A 17,391-nucleotide genomic window follows, 5' to 3' on the forward strand; every position below is an offset into this window, starting at 1 on the left:
TGGAAGAAACACAAAGCAACTGTCAGTCTCCCTAGGACCGGTGCCCCGTGCAAGATCTCCCCTCGTGGAGTGTCAATGATCATGACAACAGTGAGGCATCATCCCAGAACTACGAGTGAGGATCTTGTCAATCATCTCCGGCCAGCTGGGACCGCAGTCACCAAGAGAACAATGGGTAACACACTACGCCGACGAGGATTGAAATCCCGCAGTGCCCGCAAGGTCCCTCTGCTCAAGAGAGCACATGTCCAGGCCCGTCTGAAGTTTGCCACTGAACATCTGAATGAGGCAGAGCAGGACTGGTTGAAAGTGTCGTGGTCAGATGAGACGACCAACATGGAGCTCTTTGGCATCAACTCAACTCGCCGTGTTTGGAGGCGGAGGACGACGAATGCTGCCTATGACCCCAACAACACCATCCCAACTGTCAAACATGGTGGTGGAAATATGCTGCTTTGGGGGTGTTTTTCTGCTAAGGGGACAGGACAACTGCACCGCATCAAGGGGACCATGGACGGGGCAATGGAGCGGCAAATCTTGGGCAAGAACCTTCTCCCCTCAGCCAGGGCATTGAAAATGAATGGCGGGTGGCTGTTCCAGCATGACAAGGAGCCAAAACACGCGGCCAAGGCAACAAAGCAGCGGCTGGAGAAGAAGCACGTTAAGCTCCTGGAGTGGCCTAGCCAGTCTCCAGACCTTCATCCGGCTGACAATATCTCTGTGGAGGGAGCTGAAAGTTGGAGTTGCCAAACGTCAGCCGCCAAACCTTCATGATTTGGAGAGGATCTGCCAAGAGGAGTGGGCCAAAATCCCTCCTGAGATGTGTGCAAAGCTGGTGGCCAACTCCAGGTAACGCCTGACCTCTGGGATTGCCAAGAAGGGATTTGCCAGCAAGCACTAAGCCCTGTTTTGTGAAGGGGATGAGATGCCTGTGTTCCCTGGTGAACCTGCAAATGAGCGCCTGATTTGTTAGCCATGCATTTCTTGTGAGTTTTTTTCTTGCTCTTCTGTCTGTGAGTGTTCCAATGCAGCTAGCATTGTATTTTGAGAGGGCTGATTTGTTTGTGAGTGGGCCGAGCTGGCAAATGAGCAGGGGATGAAAAGGTTGTTTCCTTGAGTGCAGGTGTGCAGCAGGAGGGCTTGGAGAGCGGGGAGGTAAAAGTGAATGTGAAAGAGCCATGGAGGAGAGTGACCCCTGCTGGAGGAAAAACAAAAGCCTACAGCACCTGGTATTCCCAGGCGGTCTCCCATCCAAGTACTAACCAGGCCCGACCCTGCTTAGCTTCCGAGATCAGACGAGATCGGGCGCGTTCAGGGTGGTGTGGCCGTAGGCAGTACTCAGTCTCTCCTTCAAGCCTCTTCTACTTGTCACGGGCAGCCTGGCCTCCACCTTTCCTCGGCTCTACTACCCAGGACAAGCCGCCTGCTGCTGCTGCTGCTGCTGCTGCTGCTGTTTCCTTCTCACCCACCGGCACAACTGACACACCGCCCCAACTGACACACCGCCCCGTCTCTCCTCACTCACTCACTCTCCTCAAACCCCTGCCTCCCCCCCCCGCTGCTTTGCTCCCTCTTTAACCTCTTCCTGACCGCACCTCCTCAGGCACAAGCACACCACGCCAGCCTGGCCTCAACCGCTCCTCCTTCTCCTTCCCGCCTTCCCCTGGCCTGACTTCAAGCCTTTGGCTCGCAGGGCTGAGCACCACACCAGCCGCGGGGAGCAAGCTTTGGACACAGCAGCCGCAAAGCGCACCGCAAAGCAAGGGGCCTACGCTCGCTTGCCAGCCACACCTCTCGGGGCGCCGGACAGCGCTCCCGCCTCCCTGCCCCTGACCCAAACCAAGGCTAGGGACCCTGCTGGCACCGGGGCCTACAAACGCCAGTTCCTTGCGCTCCGGCCCTCGCTCTTTTTCACCGCCCCAGTGGCCGGCTCCCCCTTGCGCACACCACAGGGCCCTGACGCACAGGCCCCTGCCTCCAGCAGCGGGCCCGGCGCTCTAACCGCCTCAGGGCGCAGGTATCGTGGCCTTCGGCGGCTCTGTTGCTTCTGGCTGGCTTGGGGGGCCGGCGCGCGTGCCTTCCCCGCTGCTGTCCCCCGGCCTGGGGAGCGCAGCGGAATGTGTCGGCGCAAGGCGACTGGAGAGCAGGCGTGAGAGCGCCAAAGCGGCTGAGGAGAGCGCTGGCAAAGGGCTGGGCCGCGGAGCCTAAGCGGGATGCAGGACGGGGCTAGCTGGCTGGGGCTGGCGTCTGAGCGTTGCTCCGCTGCCGGAGGGGGCTGGATGCGTGGCCAGCTCCTGAGGGACACAGAGAAGAAAGCCAGCGTGTTTTGAAAAGAGCGGCCCGCAAAAGGGAAGCGGGCTCAGAAAAGCCTAGGCTGGCCTGGGGACTTTGGGGGAGCTACAGTGAAGGAAAGGAGTATTTCACCCCCTGCTGATTTTGAATCTTTGCCCGCTCACAAACAAATGATCGATCGGTCTAAAAATCCAATGCTAGGTGTATTGACTGAGAGACAGACTAGCAAGAAAACATTCAAAAGAACTGCATGTCTAACCAATGATGCGCTCATTCGCATGTTCCTGAGGGAAATAGGTATTCCATCCCCTATCATTCAGCGGCATTTCTGGCTCCCAGGTGTCTTTCACACAGGTAACAAGCTGAGATTAGAAGCAGCCTCTTAAAGGGAGAGATGCTAATCTCATTTTCTGACCTGTATAAAAGACACCTGTCCACAGGAGCAATCAAACCATCAGATTCCAAACCCTCCACCACGGCAAAGACCAAAGAGCTGTCCAGGGATGTCAGGAACAGGATCGAAGGCCTACACAAGGCTGGACTGGGCTACCAAACTATGGCCAAGCAGCTTGGTGAGAAGGTGACAACAGTCGGTGCAATCATTCGCAAATGGAAGAAACACAAAGCAACTGTCAGTCTCCCTAGGACCGGTGCCCCGTGCAAGATCTCCCCTCGTGGAGTGTCAATGATCATGACAACAGTGAGGCATCATCCCAGAACTACGAGTGAGGATCTTGTCAATCATCTCCGGCCAGCTGGGACCGCAGTCACCAAGAAAACAATGGGTAACACACTACGCCGACGAGGATTGAAATCCCGCAGTGCCCGCAAGGTCCCTCTGCTCAAGAGAGCACATGTCCAGGCCCGTCTGAAGTTTGCCACTGAACATCTGAATGAGGCAGAGCAGGACTGGTTGAAAGTGTCGTGGTCAGATGAGACGACCAACATGGAGCTCTTTGGCATCAACTCAACTCGCCGTGTTTGGAGGCGGAGGACGAGGAATGCTGCCTATGACCCCAACAACACCATCCCAACTGTCAAACATGGTGGTGGAAATATGCTGCTTTGGGGGTGTTTTTCTGCTAAGGGGACAGGACAACTGCACCGCATCAAGGGGACCATGGACGGGGCAATGGAGCGGCAAATCTTGGGCAAGAACCTTCTCCCCTCAGCCAGGGCATTGAAAATGAATGGCGGGTGGCTGTTCCAGCATGACAAGGAGCCAAAACACGCGGCCAAGGCAACAAAGCAGCGGCTGGAGAAGAAGCACGTTAAGCTCCTGGAGTGGCCTAGCCAGTCTCCAGACCTTCATCCGGCTGACAATATCTCTGTGGAGGGAGCTGAAAGTTGGAGTTGCCAAACGTCAGCCGCCAAACCTTCATGATTTGGAGAGGATCTGCCAAGAGGAGTGGGCCAAAATCCCTCCTGAGATGTGTGCAAAGCTGGTGGCCAACTCCAGGTAACGCCTGACCTCTGGGATTGCCAAGAAGGGATTTGCCAGCAAGCACTAAGCCCTGTTTTGTGAAGGGGATGAGATGCCTGTGTTCCCTGGTGAACCTGCAAATGAGCGCCTGATTTGTTAGCCATGCATTTCTTGTGAGTTTTTTTCTTGCTCTTCTGTCTGTGAGTGTTCCAATGCAGCTAGCATTGTATTTTGAGAGGGCTGATTTGTTTGTGAGTGGGCCGAGCTGGCAAATGAGCAGGGGATGAAAAGGTTGTTTCCTTGAGTGCAGGTGTGCAGCAGGAGGGCTTGGAGAGCGGGGAGGTAAAAGTGAATGTGAAAGAGCCATGGAGGAGAGGAGAGTGACCCCTGCTGGAGGAAAAGCAAAAGCCTACAGCACCTGGTATTCCCAGGCGGTCTCCCATCCAAGTACTAACCAGGCCCGACCCTGCTTAGCTTCCGAGATCAGACGAGATCGGGCGCGTTCAGGGTGGTGTGGCCGTAGGCAGTACTCAGTCTCTCCTTCAAGCCTCTTCTACTTGTCACGGGCAGCCTGGCCTCCACCTTTCCTCGGCTCTACTACCCAGGACAAGCCGCCTGCTGCTGCTGCTGCTGCTGTTTCCTTCTCACCCACCGGCACAACTGACACACCGCCCCAACTGACACACCGCCCCGTCTCTCCTCTCTCACTCACTCTCCTCAAACCCCTGCCTCCCCCCCCCGCTGCTTTGCTCCCTCTTTAACCTCTTCCTGACCGCACCTCCTCACGCACAAGCACACCACGCCAGCCTGGCCTCAACCGCTCCTCCTTCTCCTTCCCGCCTTCCCCTGGCCTGACTTCAAGCCTTTGGCTCGCAGGGCTGAGCACCACACCAGCCGCGGGGAGCAAGCTTTGGACACAGCAGCCGCAAAGCGCACCGCAAAGCAAGGGGCCTACGCTCGCTTGCCAGCCAGACCTCTCGGGGCGCCGGACAGCGCTCCCGCCTCCCTGCCCCTGACCCAAACCAAGGCTAGGGACCCTGCTGGCACCGGGGCCTACAAACGCCAGTTCCTTGCGCTCCGGCCCTCGCTCTTTTTCACTGCCCCAGTGGCCGGCTCCCCCTTGCGCACACCACAGGGCCCTGACGCACAGGCCCCTGCCTCCAGCAGCGGGCCCGGCGCTCTAACCGCCTCAGGGCGCAGGTATCGTGGCCTTCGGCGGCTCTGTTGCTTCTGGCTGGCTTGGGGGGCCGGCGCGCGTGCCTTCCCCGCTGCTGTCCCCCGGCCTGGGGAGCGCAGCGGAATGTGTCGGCGCAAGGCGACTGGAGAGCAGGCGTGAGAGCGCCAAAGCGGCTGAGGAGAGCGCTGGCAAAGGGCTGGGCCGCGGAGCCTAAGCGGGATGCAGGACGGGGCTAGCTGGCTGGGGCTGGCGTCTGAGCGTTGCTCCGCTGCCGGAGGGGGCTGGATGCGTGGCCAGCTCCTGAGGGACACAGAGAAGAAAGCCAGCGTGTTTTGAAAAGAGCGGCCCGCAAAAGGGAAGCGGGCTCAGAAAAGCCTAGGCTGGCCTGGGGACTTTGGGGGAGCTACAGTGAAGGAAAGGAGTATTTCACCCCCTGCTGATTTTGAATCTTTGCCCGCTCACAAACAAATGATTGATCGGTCTAAAAATCCAATGCTAGGTGTATTGACTGAGAGACAGACTAGCAAGAAAACATTCAAAAGAACTGCATGTCTAACCAATGATGCGCTGATTCGCATGTTCCTGAGGGAAATAGGTATTCCATCCCCTATCATTCAGCGGCATTTCTGGCTCCCAGGTGTCTTTCACACAGGTAACAAGCTGAGATTAGAAGCAGCCTCTTAAAGGGAGAGATGCTAATCTCATTTTCTGACCTGTATAAAAGACACCTGTCCACAGGAGCAATCAAACCATCAGATTCCAAACCCTCCACCACGGCAAAGGCCAAAGAGCTGTCCAGGGATGTCAGGAACAGGATCGAAGACCTACACAAGGCTGGACTGGGCTACCAAACTATGGCCAAGCAGCTTGGTGAGAAGGTGACAACAGTCGGTGCAATCATTCGCAAATGGAAGAAACACAAAGCAACTGTCAGTCTCCCTAGGACCGGTGCCCCGTGCAAGATCTCCCCTCGTGGAGTGTCAATGATCATGACAACAGTGAGGCATCATCCCAGAACTACGAGTGAGGATCTTGTCAATCATCTCCGGCCAGCTGGGACCGCAGTCACCAAGAGAACAATGGGTAACACACTACGCCGACGAGGATTGAAATCCCGCAGTGCCCGCAAGGTCCCTCTGCTCAAGAGAGCACATGTCCAGGCCCGTCTGAAGTTTGCCACTGAACATCTGAATGAGGCAGAGCAGGACTGGTTGAAAGTGTCGTGGTCAGATGAGACGACCAACATGGAGCTCTTTGGCATCAACTCAACTCGCCGTGTTTGGAGGCGGAGGACGAGGAATGCTGCCTATGACCCCAACAACACCATCCCAACTGTCAAACATGGTGGTGGAAATATGCTGCTTTGGGGGTGTTTTTCTGCTAAGGGGACAGGACAACTGCACCGCATCAAGGGGACCATGGACGGGGCAATGGAGCGGCAAATCTTGGGCAAGAACCTTCTCCCCTCAGCCAGGGCATTGAAAATGAATGGCGGGTGGCTGTTCCAGCATGACAAGGAGCCAAAACACGCGGCCAAGGCAACAAAGCAGCGGCTGGAGAAGAAGCACGTTAAGCTCCTGGAGTGGCCTAGCCAGTCTCCAGACCTTCATCCGGCTGACAATATCTCTGTGGAGGGAGCTGAAAGTTGGAGTTGCCAAACGTCAGCCGCCAAACCTTCATGATTTGGAGAGGATCTGCCAAGAGGAGTGGGCCAAAATCCCTCCTGAGATGTGTGCAAAGCTGGTGGCCAACTCCAGGTAACGCCTGACCTCTGGGATTGCCAAGAAGGGATTTGCCAGCAAGCACTAAGCCCTGTTTTGTGAAGGGGATGAGATGCCTGTGTTCCCTGGTGAACCTGCAAATGAGCGCCTGATTTGTTAGCCATGCATTTCTTGTGAGTTTTTTTCTTGCTCTTCTGTCTGTGAGTGTTCCAATGCAGCTAGCATTGTATTTTGAGAGGGCTGATTTGTTTGTGAGTGGGCCGAGCTGGCAAATGAGCAGGGGATGAAAAGGTTGTTTCCTTGAGTGCAGGTGTGCAGCAGGAGGGCTTGGAGAGCGGGGAGGTAAAAGTGAATGTGAAAGAGCCATGGAGGAGAGTGACCCCTGCTGGAGGAAAAGCAAAAGCCTACAGCACCTGGTATTCCCAGGCGGTCTCCCATCCAAGTACTAACCAGGCCCGACCCTGCTTAGCTTCCGAGATCAGACGAGATCGGGCGAGTTCAGGGTGGTGTGGCCATAGGCAGTACTCAGTCTCTCCTTCAAGCCTCTTCTACTTGTCACGGGCAGCCTGGCCTCCGCCTTTCCTCGGCTCTACTACCCAGGACAAGCCGCCTGCTGCTGCTGCTGCTGCTGCTGCTGTTTCCTTCTCACCCACCGGCACAACTGACACACCGCCCCAACTGACACACCGCCCCGTCTCTCCTCTCTCGCTCACTCTCCTCAAACCCCTGCCTCCCCCCCGCTGCTTTGCTCCCTCTTTAACCTCTTCCTGACCGCACCTCCTCACGCACAAGCACACCACGCCAGCCTGGCCTCAACCGCTCCTCCTTCTCCTTCCCGCCTTCCCCTGGCCTGACTTCAAGCCTTTGGCTCGCAGGGCTGAGCACCACACCAGCCGCGGGGAGCAAGCTTTGGACACAGCAGCCGCAAAGCGCACCGCAAAGCAAGGGGCCTACGCTCGCTTGCCAGCCAGACCTCTCGGGGCGCCGGACAGCGCTCCCGCCTCCCTGCCCCTGACCCAAACCAAGGCTAGGGACCCTGCTGGCACCGGGGCCTACAAACACCAGTTCCTTGCGCTCCGGCCCTCGCTCTTTTTCACCGCCCCAGTGGCCGGCTCCCCCTTGCGCACACCACAGGGCCCTGACGCACAGGCCCCTGCCTCCAGCAGCGGGCCCGGCGCTCTAACCGCCTCAGGGCGCAGGTATCGTGGCCTTCGGCGGCTCTGTTGCTTCTGGCTGGCTTGGGGGGCCGGCGCGCGTGCCTTCCCCGCTGCTGTCCCCCGGCCTGGGGAGCGCAGCGGAATGTGTCGGCGCAAGGCGACTGGAGAGCAGGCGTGAGAGCGCCAAAGCGGTTGAGGAGAGCGCTGGCAAAGGGCTGGGCCGCGGAGCCTAAGCGGGATGCAGGACGGGGCTAGCTGGCTGGGGCTGGCGTCTGAGCGTTGCTCCGCTGCCGGAGGGGGCTGGATGCGTGGCCAGCTCCTGAGGGACACAGAGAAGAAAGCCAGTGTGTTTTGAAAAGAGCGGCCCGCAAAAGGGAAGCGGGCTCAGAAAAGCCTAGGCTGGCCTGGGGACTTTGGGGGAGCTACAGTGAAGGAAAGGAGTATTTCACCCCCTGCTGATTTTGAATCTTTGCCCGCTCACAAACAAATGATCGATCGGTCTAAAAATCCAATGCTAGGTGTATTGACTGAGAGACAGACTAGAAAGAAAACATTCAAAAGAACTGCATTTCTAACCAATGATGCGCTGATTCGCATGTTCCTGAGGGAAATAGGTATTCCATCCCCTATCATTCAGCGGCATTTCTGGCTCCCAGGTGTCTTTCACACAGGTAACAAGCTGAGATTAGAAGCAGCCTCTTAAAGGGAGAGATGCTAATCTCATTTTCTGACCTGTATAAAAGACACCTGTCCACAGGAGCAATCAAACCATCAGATTCCAAACCCTCCACCACGGCAAAGGCCAAAGAGCTGTCCAGGGATGTCAGGAACAGGATCGAAGACCTACACAAGGCTGGACTGGGCTACCAAACTATGGCCAAGCAGCTTGGTGAGAAGGTGACAACAGTCGGTGCAATCATTCGCAAATGGAAGAAACACAAAGCAACTGTCAGTCTCCCTAGGACCGGTGCCCCGTGCAAGATCTCCCCTCGTGGAGTGTCAATGATCATGACAACAGTGAGGCATCATCCCAGAACTACGAGTGAGGATCTTGTCAATCATCTCCGGCCAGCTGGGACCGCAGTCACCAAGAGAACAATGGGTAACACACTACGCCGACGAGGATTGAAATCCCGCAGTGCCCGCAAGGTCCCTCTGCTCAAGAGAGCACATGTCCAGGCCCGTCTGAAGTTTGCCACTGAACATCTGAATGAGGCAGAGCAGGACTGGTTGAAAGTGTCGTGGTCAGATGAGACGACCAACATGGAGCTCTTTGGCATCAACTCAACTCGCCGTGTTTGGAGGCGGAGGACGACGAATGCTGCCTATGACCCCAACAACACCATCCCAACTGTCAAACATGGTGGTGGAAATATGCTGCTTTGGGGGTGTTTTTCTGCTAAGGGGACAGGACAACTGCACCGCATCAAGGGGACCATGGACGGGGCAATGGAGCGGCAAATCTTGGGCAAGAACCTTCTCCCCTCAGCCAGGGCATTGAAAATGAATGGCGGGTGGCTGTTCCAGCATGACAAGGAGCCAAAACACGCGGCCAAGGCAACAAAGCAGCGGCTGGAGAAGAAGCACGTTAAGCTCCTGGAGTGGCCTAGCCAGTCTCCAGACCTTCATCCGGCTGACAATATCTCTGTGGAGGGAGCTGAAAGTTGGAGTTGCCAAACGTCAGCCGCCAAACCTTCATGATTTGGAGAGGATCTGCCAAGAGGAGTGGGCCAAAATCCCTCCTGAGATGTGTGCAAAGCTGGTGGCCAACTCCAGGTAACGCCTGACCTCTGGGATTGCCAAGAAGGGATTTGCCAGCAAGCACTAAGCCCTGTTTTGTGAAGGGGATGAGATGCCTGTGTTCCCTGGTGAACCTGCAAATGAGCGCCTGATTTGTTAGCCATGCATTTCTTGTGAGTTTTTTTCTTGCTCTTCTGTCTGTGAGTGTTCCAATGCAGCTAGCATTGTATTTTGAGAGGGCTGATTTGTTTGTGAGTGGGCCGAGCTGGCAAATGAGCAGGGGATGAAAAGGTTGTTTCCTTGAGTGCAGGTGTGCAGCAGGAGGGCTTGGAGAGCGGGGAGGTAAAAGTGAATGTGAAAGAGCCATGGAGGAGAGTGACCCCTGCTGGAGGAAAAGCAAAAGCCTACAGCACCTGGTATTCCCAGGCGGTCTCCCATCCAAGTACTAACCAGGCCCAACCCTGCTTAGCTTCCGAGATCAGACGAGATCGGGCGCGTTCAGGGTGGTGTGGACGTAGGCAGTACTCAGGCTCTCCTTCAAGCCTCTTCTACTTGTCACGGGCAGCCTGGCCTCCGCCTTTCCTCGGCTCTACTACCCAGGACAAGCCGCCTGCTGCTGCTGCTGCTGCTGCTGCTGCTGTTTCCTTCTCACCCACCGGCACAACTGACACACCGCCCCAACTGACACACCGCCCCGTCTCTCCTCTCTCACTCACTCTCCTCAAACCCCTGCCTCCCCCCCGCTGCTTTGCTCCCTCTTTAACCTCTTCCTGACCGCACCTCCTCAGGCACAAGCACACCACGCCAGCCTGGCCTCAACCGCTCCTCCTTCTCCTTCCCGCCTTCCCCTGGCCTGACTTCAAGCCTTTGGCTCGCAGGGCTGAGCACCACACCAGCCGCGGGGAGCAAGCTTTGGACACAGCAGCCGCAAAGCGCACCGCAAAGCAAGGGGCCTACGCTCGCTTGCCAGCCAGACCTCTCGGGGCGCCGGACAGCGCTCCCGCCTCCCTGCCCCTGACCCAAACCAAGGCTAGGGACCCTGCTGGCACCGGGGCCTACAAACGCCAGTTCCTTGCGCTCCGGCCCTCGCTCTTTTTCACCGCCCCAGTGGCCGGCTCCCCCTTGCGCACACCACAGGGCCCTGACGCACAGGCCCCTGCCTCCAGCAGCGGGCCCGGCGCTCTAACCGCCTCAGGGCGCAGGTATCGTGGCCTTCGGCGGCTCTGTTGCTTCTTGCTGGCTTGGGGGGCCGGCGCGCGTGCCTTCCCCGCTGCTCTCCCCCGGCCTGGGGAGCGCAGCGGAATGTGTCGGCGCAAGGCGACTGGAGAGCAGGCGTGAGAGCGCCAAAGCGGCTGAGGAGAGCGCTGGCAAAGGGCTGGGCCGCGGAGCCTAAGCGGGATGCAGGACGGGGCTAGCTGGCTGGGGCTGGCGTCTGAGCGTTGCTCCGCTGCCGGAGGGGGCTGGATGCGTGGCCAGCTCCTGAGGGACACAGAGAAGAAAGCCAGCGTGTTTTGAAAAGAGCGGCCCGCAAAAGGGAAGCGGGCTCAGAAAAGCCTAGGCTGGCCTGGGGACTTTGGGGGAGCTACAGTGAAGGAAAGGAGTATTTCACCCCCTGCTGATTTTGAATCTTTGCCCGCTCACAAACAAATGATCGATCGGTCTAAAAATCCAATGCTAGGTGTATTGACTGAGAGACAGACTAGCAAGAAAACATTCAAAAGAACTGCATGTCTAACCAATGATGCGCTGATTCGCATGTTCCTGAGGGAAATAGGTATTCCATCCCCTATCATTCAGCGGCATTTCTGGCTCCCAGGTGTCTTTCACACAGGTAACAAGCTGAGATTAGAAGCAGCCTCTTAAAGGGAGAGATGCTAATCTCATTTTCTGACCTGTATAAAAGACACCTGTCCACAGGAGCAATCAAACCATCAGATTCCAAACCCTCCACCACGGCAAAGACCAAAGAGCTGTCCAGGGATGTCAGGAACAGGATCGAAGACCTACACAAGGCTGGACTGGGCTACCAAACTATGGCCAAGCAGCTTGGTGAGAAGGTGACAACAGTCGGTGCAATCATTCGCAAATGGAAGAAACACAAAGCAACTGTCAGTCTCCCTAGGACCGGTGCCCCGTGCAAGATCTCCCCTCGTGGAGTGTCAATGATCATGACAACAGTGAGGCATCATCCCAGAACTACGAGTGAGGATCTTGTCAATCATCTCCGGCCAGCTGGGACCGCAGTCACCAAGAGAACAATGGGTAACACACTACGCCGACGAGGATTGAAATCCCGCAGTGCCCGCAAGGTCCCTCTGCTCAAGAGAGCACATGTCCAGGCCCGTCTGAAGTTTGCCACTGAACATCTGAATGAGGCAGAGCAGGACTGGTTGAAAGTGTCGTGGTCAGATGAGACGACCAACATGGAGCTCTTTGGCATCAACTCAACTCGCCGTGTTTGGAGGCGGAGGACGACGAATGCTGCCTATGACCCCAACAACACCATCCCAACTGTCAAACATGGTGGTGGAAATATGCTGCTTTGGGGGTGTTTTTCTGCTAAGGGGACAGGACAACTGCACCGCATCAAGGGGACCATGGACGGGGCAATGGAGCGGCAAATCTTGGGCAAGAACCTTCTCCCCTCAGCCAGGGCATTGAAAATGAATGGCGGGTGGCTGTTCCAGCATGACAAGGAGCCAAAACACGCGGCCAAGGCAACAAAGCAGCGGCTGGAGAAGAAGCACGTTAAGCTCCTGGAGTGGCCTAGCCAGTCTCCAGACCTTCATCCGGCTGACAATATCTCTGTGGAGGGAGCTGAAAGTTGGAGTTGCCAAACGTCAGCCGCCAAACCTTCATGATTTGGAGAGGATCTGCCAAGAGGAGTGGGCCAAAATCCCTCCTGAGATGTGTGCAAAGCTGGTGGCCAACTCCAGGTAACGCCTGACCTCTGGGATTGCCAAGAAGGGATTTGCCAGCAAGCACTAAGCCCTGTTTTGTGAAGGGGATGAGATGCCTGTGTTCCCTGGTGAACCTGCAAATGAGCGCCTGATTTGTTAGCCATGCATTTCTTGTGAGTTTTTTTCTTGCTCTTCTGTCTGTGAGTGTTCCAATGCAGCTAGCATTGTATTTTGAGAGGGCTGATTTGTTTGTGAGTGGGCCGAGCTGGCAAATGAGCAGGGGATGAAAAGGTTGTTTCCTTGAGTGCAGGTGTGCAGCAGGAGGGCTTGGAGAGCGGGGAGGTAAAAGTGAATGTGAAAGAGCCATGGAGGAGAGTGACCCCTGCTGGAGGAAAAGCAAAAGCCTACAGCACCTGGTATTCCCAGGCGGTCTCCCATCCAAGTACTAACCAGGCCCAACCCTGCTTAGCTTCCGAGATCAGACGAGATCGGGCGCGTTCAGGGTGGTGTGGCCGTAGGCAGTACTCAGGCTCTCCTTCAAGCCTCTTCTACTTGTCACGGGCAGCCTGGCCTCCGCCTTTCCTCGGCTCTACTACCCAGGACAAGCCGCCTGCTGCTGCTGCTGCTGCTGCTGTTTCCTTCTCACCCACCGGCACAACTGACACACCGCCCCAACTGACACACCGCCCCGTCTCTCCTCTCTCACTCACTCTCCTCAAACCCCTGCCTCCCCCCCGCTGCTTTGCTCCCTCTTTAACCTCTTCCTGACCGCACCTCCTCAGGCACAAGCACACCACGCCAGCCTGGCCTCAACCGCTCCTCCTTCTCCTTCCCGCCTTCCCCTGGCCTGACTTCAAGCCTTTGGCTCGCAGGGCTGAGCACCACACCAGCCGCGGGGAGCAAGCTTTGGACACAGCAGCCGCAAAGCGCACCGCAAAGCAAGGGGCCTACGCTCGCTTGCCAGCCAGACCTCTCGGGGCGCCGGACAGCGCTCCCGCCTCCCTGCCCCTGACCCAAACCAAGGCTAGGGACCCTGCTGGCACCGGGGCCTACAAACGCCAGTTCCTTGCGCTCCGGCCCTCGCTCTTTTTCACCGCCCCAGTGGCCGGCTCCCCCTTGCGCACACCACAGGGCCCTGACGCACAGGCCCCTGCCTCCAGCAGCGGGCCCGGCGCTCTAACCGCCTCAGGGCGCAGGTATCGTGGCCTTCGGCGGCTCTGTTGCTTCTGGCTGGCTTGGGGGGCCGGCGCGCGTGCCTTCCCCGCTGCTGTCCCCCGGCCTGGGGAGCGCAGCGGAATGTGTCGGCGCAAGGCGACTGGAGAGCAGGCGTGAGAGCGCCAAAGCGGCTGAGGAGAGCGCTGGCAAAGGGCTGGGCCGCGGAGCCTAAGCGGGATGCAGGACGGGGCTAGCTGGCTGGGGCTGGCGTCTGAGCGTTGCTCCGCTGCCGGAGGGGGCTGGATGCGTGGCCAGCTCCTGAGGGACACAGAGAAGAAAGCCAGCGTGTTTTGAAAAGAGCGGCCCGCAAAAGGGAAGCGGGCTCAGAAAAGCCTAGGCTGGCCTGGGGACTTTGGGGGAGCTACAGTGAAGGAAAGGAGTATTTCACCCCCTGCTGATTTTGAATCTTTGCCCGCTCACAAACAAATGATCGATCGGTCTAAAAATCCAATGCTAGGTGTATTGACTGAGAGACAGACTAGCAAGAAAACATTCAAAAGAACTGCATGTCTAACCAATGATGCGCTGATTCGCATGTTCCTGAGGGAAATAGGTATTCCATCCCCTATCATTCAGCGGCATTTCTGGCTCCCAGGTGTCTTTCACACAGGTAACAAGCTGAGATTAGAAGCAGCCTCTTAAAGGGAGAGATGCTAATCTCATTTTCTGACCTGTATAAAAGACACCTGTCCACAGGAGCAATCAAACCATCAGATTCCAAACCCTCCACCACGGCAAAGACCAAAGAGCTGTCCAGGGATGTCAGGAACAGGATCGAAGACCTACACAAGGCTGGACTGGGCTACCAAACTATGGCCAAGCAGCTTGGTGAGAAGGTGACAACAGTCGGTGCAATCATTCGCAAATGGAAGAAACACAAAGCAACTGTCAGTCTCCCTAGGACCGGTGCCCCGTGCAAGATCTCCCCTCGTGGAGTGTCAATGATCATGACAACAGTGAGGCATCATCCCAGAACTACGAGTGAGGATCTTGTCAATCATCTCCGGCCAGCTGGGACCGCAGTCACCAAGAGAACAATGGGTAACACACTACGCCGACGAGGATTGAAATCCCGCAGTGCCCGCAAGGTCCCTCTGCTCAAGAGAGCACATGTCCAGGCCCGTCTGAAGTTTGCCACTGAACATCTGAATGAGGCAGAGCAGGACTGGTTGAAAGTGTCGTGGTCAGATGAGACGACCAACATGGAGCTCTTTGGCATCAACTCAACTCGCCGTGTTTGGAGGCGGAGGACGAGGAATGCTGCCTATGACCCCAACAACACCATCCCAACTGTCAAACATGGTGGTGGAAATATGCTGCTTTGGGGGTGTTTTTCTGCTAAGGGGACAGGACAACTGCACCGCATCAAGGGGACCATGGACGGGGCAATGGAGCGGCAAATCTTGGGCAAGAACCTTCTCCCCTCAGCCAGGGCATTGAAAATGAATGGCGGGTGGCTGTTCCAGCATGACAAGGAGCCAAAACACGCGGCCAAGGCAACAAAGCAGCGGCTGGAGAAGAAGCACGTTAAGCTCCTGGAGTGGCCTAGCCAGTCTCCAGACCTTCATCCGGCTGACAATATCTCTGTGGAGGGAGCTGAAAGTTGGAGTTGCCAAACGTCAGCCGCCAAACCTTCATGATTTGGAGAGGATCTGCCAAGAGGAGTGGGCCAAAATCCCTCCTGAGATGTGTGCAAAGCTGGTGGCCAACTCCAGGTAACGCCTGACCTCTGGGATTGCCAAGAAGGGATTTGCCAGCAAGCACTAAGCCCTGTTTTGTGAAGGGGATGAGATGCCTGTGTTCCCTGGTGAACCTGCAAATGAGCGCCTGATTTGTTAGCCATGCATTTCTTGTGAGTTTTTTTCTTGCTCTTCTGTCTGTGAGTGTTCCAATGCAGCTAGCATTGTATTTTGAGAGGGCTGATTTGTTTGTGAGTGGGCCGAGCTGGCAAATGAGCAGGGGATGAAAAGGTTGTTTCCTTGAGTGCAGGTGTGCAGCAGGAGGGCTTGGAGAGCGGGGAGGTAAAAGTGAATGTGAAAGAGCCATGGAGGAGAGGAGAGTGACCTCTGCTGGAGGAAAAGCAAAAGCCTACAGCACCTGGTATTCCCAGGCGGTCTCCCATCCAAGTACTAACCAGGCCCGACCCTGCTTAGCTTCCGAGATCAGACGAGATCGGGCGCGTTCAGGGTGGTGTGGCCGTAGGCAGTACTCAGGCTCTCCTTCAAGCCTCTTCTACTTGTCACGGGCAGCCTGGCCTCCGCCTTTCCTCGGCTCTACTACCCAGGACAAGCCGCCTGCTGCTGCTGCTGCTGCTGCTGCTGCTGCTGTTTCCTTCTCACCCACCGGCACAACTGACACACCGCCCCAACTGACACACCGCCCCGTCTCTCCTCTCTCACTCACTCTCCTCAAACCCCTGCCTCCCCCCCCCCCGCTGCTTTGCTCGCTCTTTAACCTCCTCCTGACCGCACCTCCTCAGGCACAAGCACACCACGCCAGCCTGGCCTCAACCGCTCCTCCTTCTCCTTCCCGCCTTCCCCTGGCCTGACTTCAAGCCTTTGGCTCGCAGGGCTGAGCACCACACCAGCCGCGGGGAGCAAGCTTTGGACACAGCAGCCGCAAAGCGCACCGCAAAGCAAGGGGCCTACGCTCGCTTGCCAGCCAGACCTCTCGGGGCGCCGGACAGCGCTCCCGCCTCCCTGCCCCTGACCCAAACCAAGGCTAGGGACCCTGCTGGCACCGGGGCCTACAAACGCCAGTTCCTTGCGCTCCGGCCCTCGCTCTTTTTCACCGCCCCAGTGGCCGGCTCCCCCTTGCGCACACCACAGGGCCCTGACGCACAGGCCCCTGCCTCCAGCAGCGGGCCCGGCGCTCTAACCGCCTCAGGGCGCAGGTATCGTGGCCTTCGGCGGCTCTGTTGCTTCTGGCTGGCTTGGGGGGCCGGCGCGCGTGCCTTCCCCGCTGCTGTCCCCCGGCCTGGGGAGCGCAGCGGAATGTGTCGGCGCAAGGCGACTGGAGAGCAGGCGTGAGAGCGCCAAAGCGGCTGAGGAGAGCGCTGGCAAAGGGCTGGGCCGCGGAGCCTAAGCGGGATGCAGGACGGGGCTAGCTGGCTGGGGCTGGCGTCTGAGCGTTGCTCCGCTGCCGGAGGGGGCTGGATGCGTGGCCAGCTCCTGAGGGACACAGAGAAGAAAGCCAGCGTGTTTTGAAAAGAGCGGCCCGCAAAAGGGAAGCGGGCTCAGAAAAGCCTAGGCTGGCCTGGGGACTTTGGGGGAGCTACAGTGAAGGAAAGGAGTATTTCACCCCCTGCTGATTTTGAATCTTTGCCCGCTCACAAACAAATGATCGATCGGTCTAAAAATCCAATGCTAGGTGTATTGACTGAGAGACAGACTAGCAAGAAAACATTCAAAAGAACTGCATGTCTAACCAATGATGCGCTGATTCGCATGTTCCTGAGGGAAATAGGTATTCCATCCCCTATCATTCAGCGGCATTTCTGGCTCCCAGGTGTCTTTCACACAGGTAACAAGCTGAGATTAGAAGCAGCCTCTTAAAGGGAGAGATGCTAATCTCATTTTCTGACCTGTATAAAAGACACCTGTCCACAGGAGCAATCAAACCATCAGATTCCAAACCCTCCACCACGGCAAAGGCCAAAGAGCTGTCCAGGGATGTCAGGAACAGGATCGAAGACCTACACAAGGCTGGACTGGGCTACCAAACTATGGCCAAGCAGCTTGGTGAGAAGGTGACAACAGTCGGTGCA

The 17,391-nt window shown here is 57.1% G+C and overlaps 6 non-coding genes across 6 annotated transcripts; all 6 read right to left on the bottom strand.

Annotated features, from left to right (window-relative positions):
* Positions 1-1,214: 1,214 nt before the first annotated feature.
* On the bottom strand, positions 1,215-1,333 carry LOC149429218 (5S ribosomal RNA). The gene has a single exon (XR_016310552.1). It is a non-coding gene; the product is annotated as a 5S ribosomal RNA (ribosomal RNA).
* Positions 1,334-4,121: 2,788 nt separating this feature from the next.
* LOC149429219 (5S ribosomal RNA) lies at positions 4,122-4,240 on the bottom strand. Its single transcript, XR_016310553.1, has one exon. It is a non-coding gene; the product is annotated as a 5S ribosomal RNA (ribosomal RNA).
* Positions 4,241-7,014: 2,774 nt separating this feature from the next.
* On the bottom strand, positions 7,015-7,133 carry LOC149429220 (5S ribosomal RNA). The gene has a single exon (XR_016310518.1). It is a non-coding gene; the product is annotated as a 5S ribosomal RNA (ribosomal RNA).
* A 2,778-nt stretch (positions 7,134-9,911) lies between these two features.
* On the bottom strand, positions 9,912-10,030 carry LOC149429221 (5S ribosomal RNA). Its single transcript, XR_016310524.1, has one exon. It is a non-coding gene; the product is annotated as a 5S ribosomal RNA (ribosomal RNA).
* A 2,781-nt stretch (positions 10,031-12,811) lies between these two features.
* Positions 12,812-12,930, bottom strand: LOC149429222 (5S ribosomal RNA). Its single transcript, XR_016310547.1, has one exon. It is a non-coding gene; the product is annotated as a 5S ribosomal RNA (ribosomal RNA).
* A 2,780-nt stretch (positions 12,931-15,710) lies between these two features.
* On the bottom strand, positions 15,711-15,829 carry LOC149429223 (5S ribosomal RNA). Its single transcript, XR_016310554.1, has one exon. It is a non-coding gene; the product is annotated as a 5S ribosomal RNA (ribosomal RNA).
* Positions 15,830-17,391: the final 1,562 nt, after the last annotated feature.

The sequence above is a fragment of the Staurois parvus genome, unplaced genomic scaffold (assembly GCF_062004578.1).
Source record: "Staurois parvus isolate SC_StPar_1 unplaced genomic scaffold, SC_StPar_1.0 ptg002756l, whole genome shotgun sequence".
Lineage (NCBI taxonomy): Eukaryota > Metazoa > Chordata > Amphibia > Anura > Ranidae > Staurois > Staurois parvus.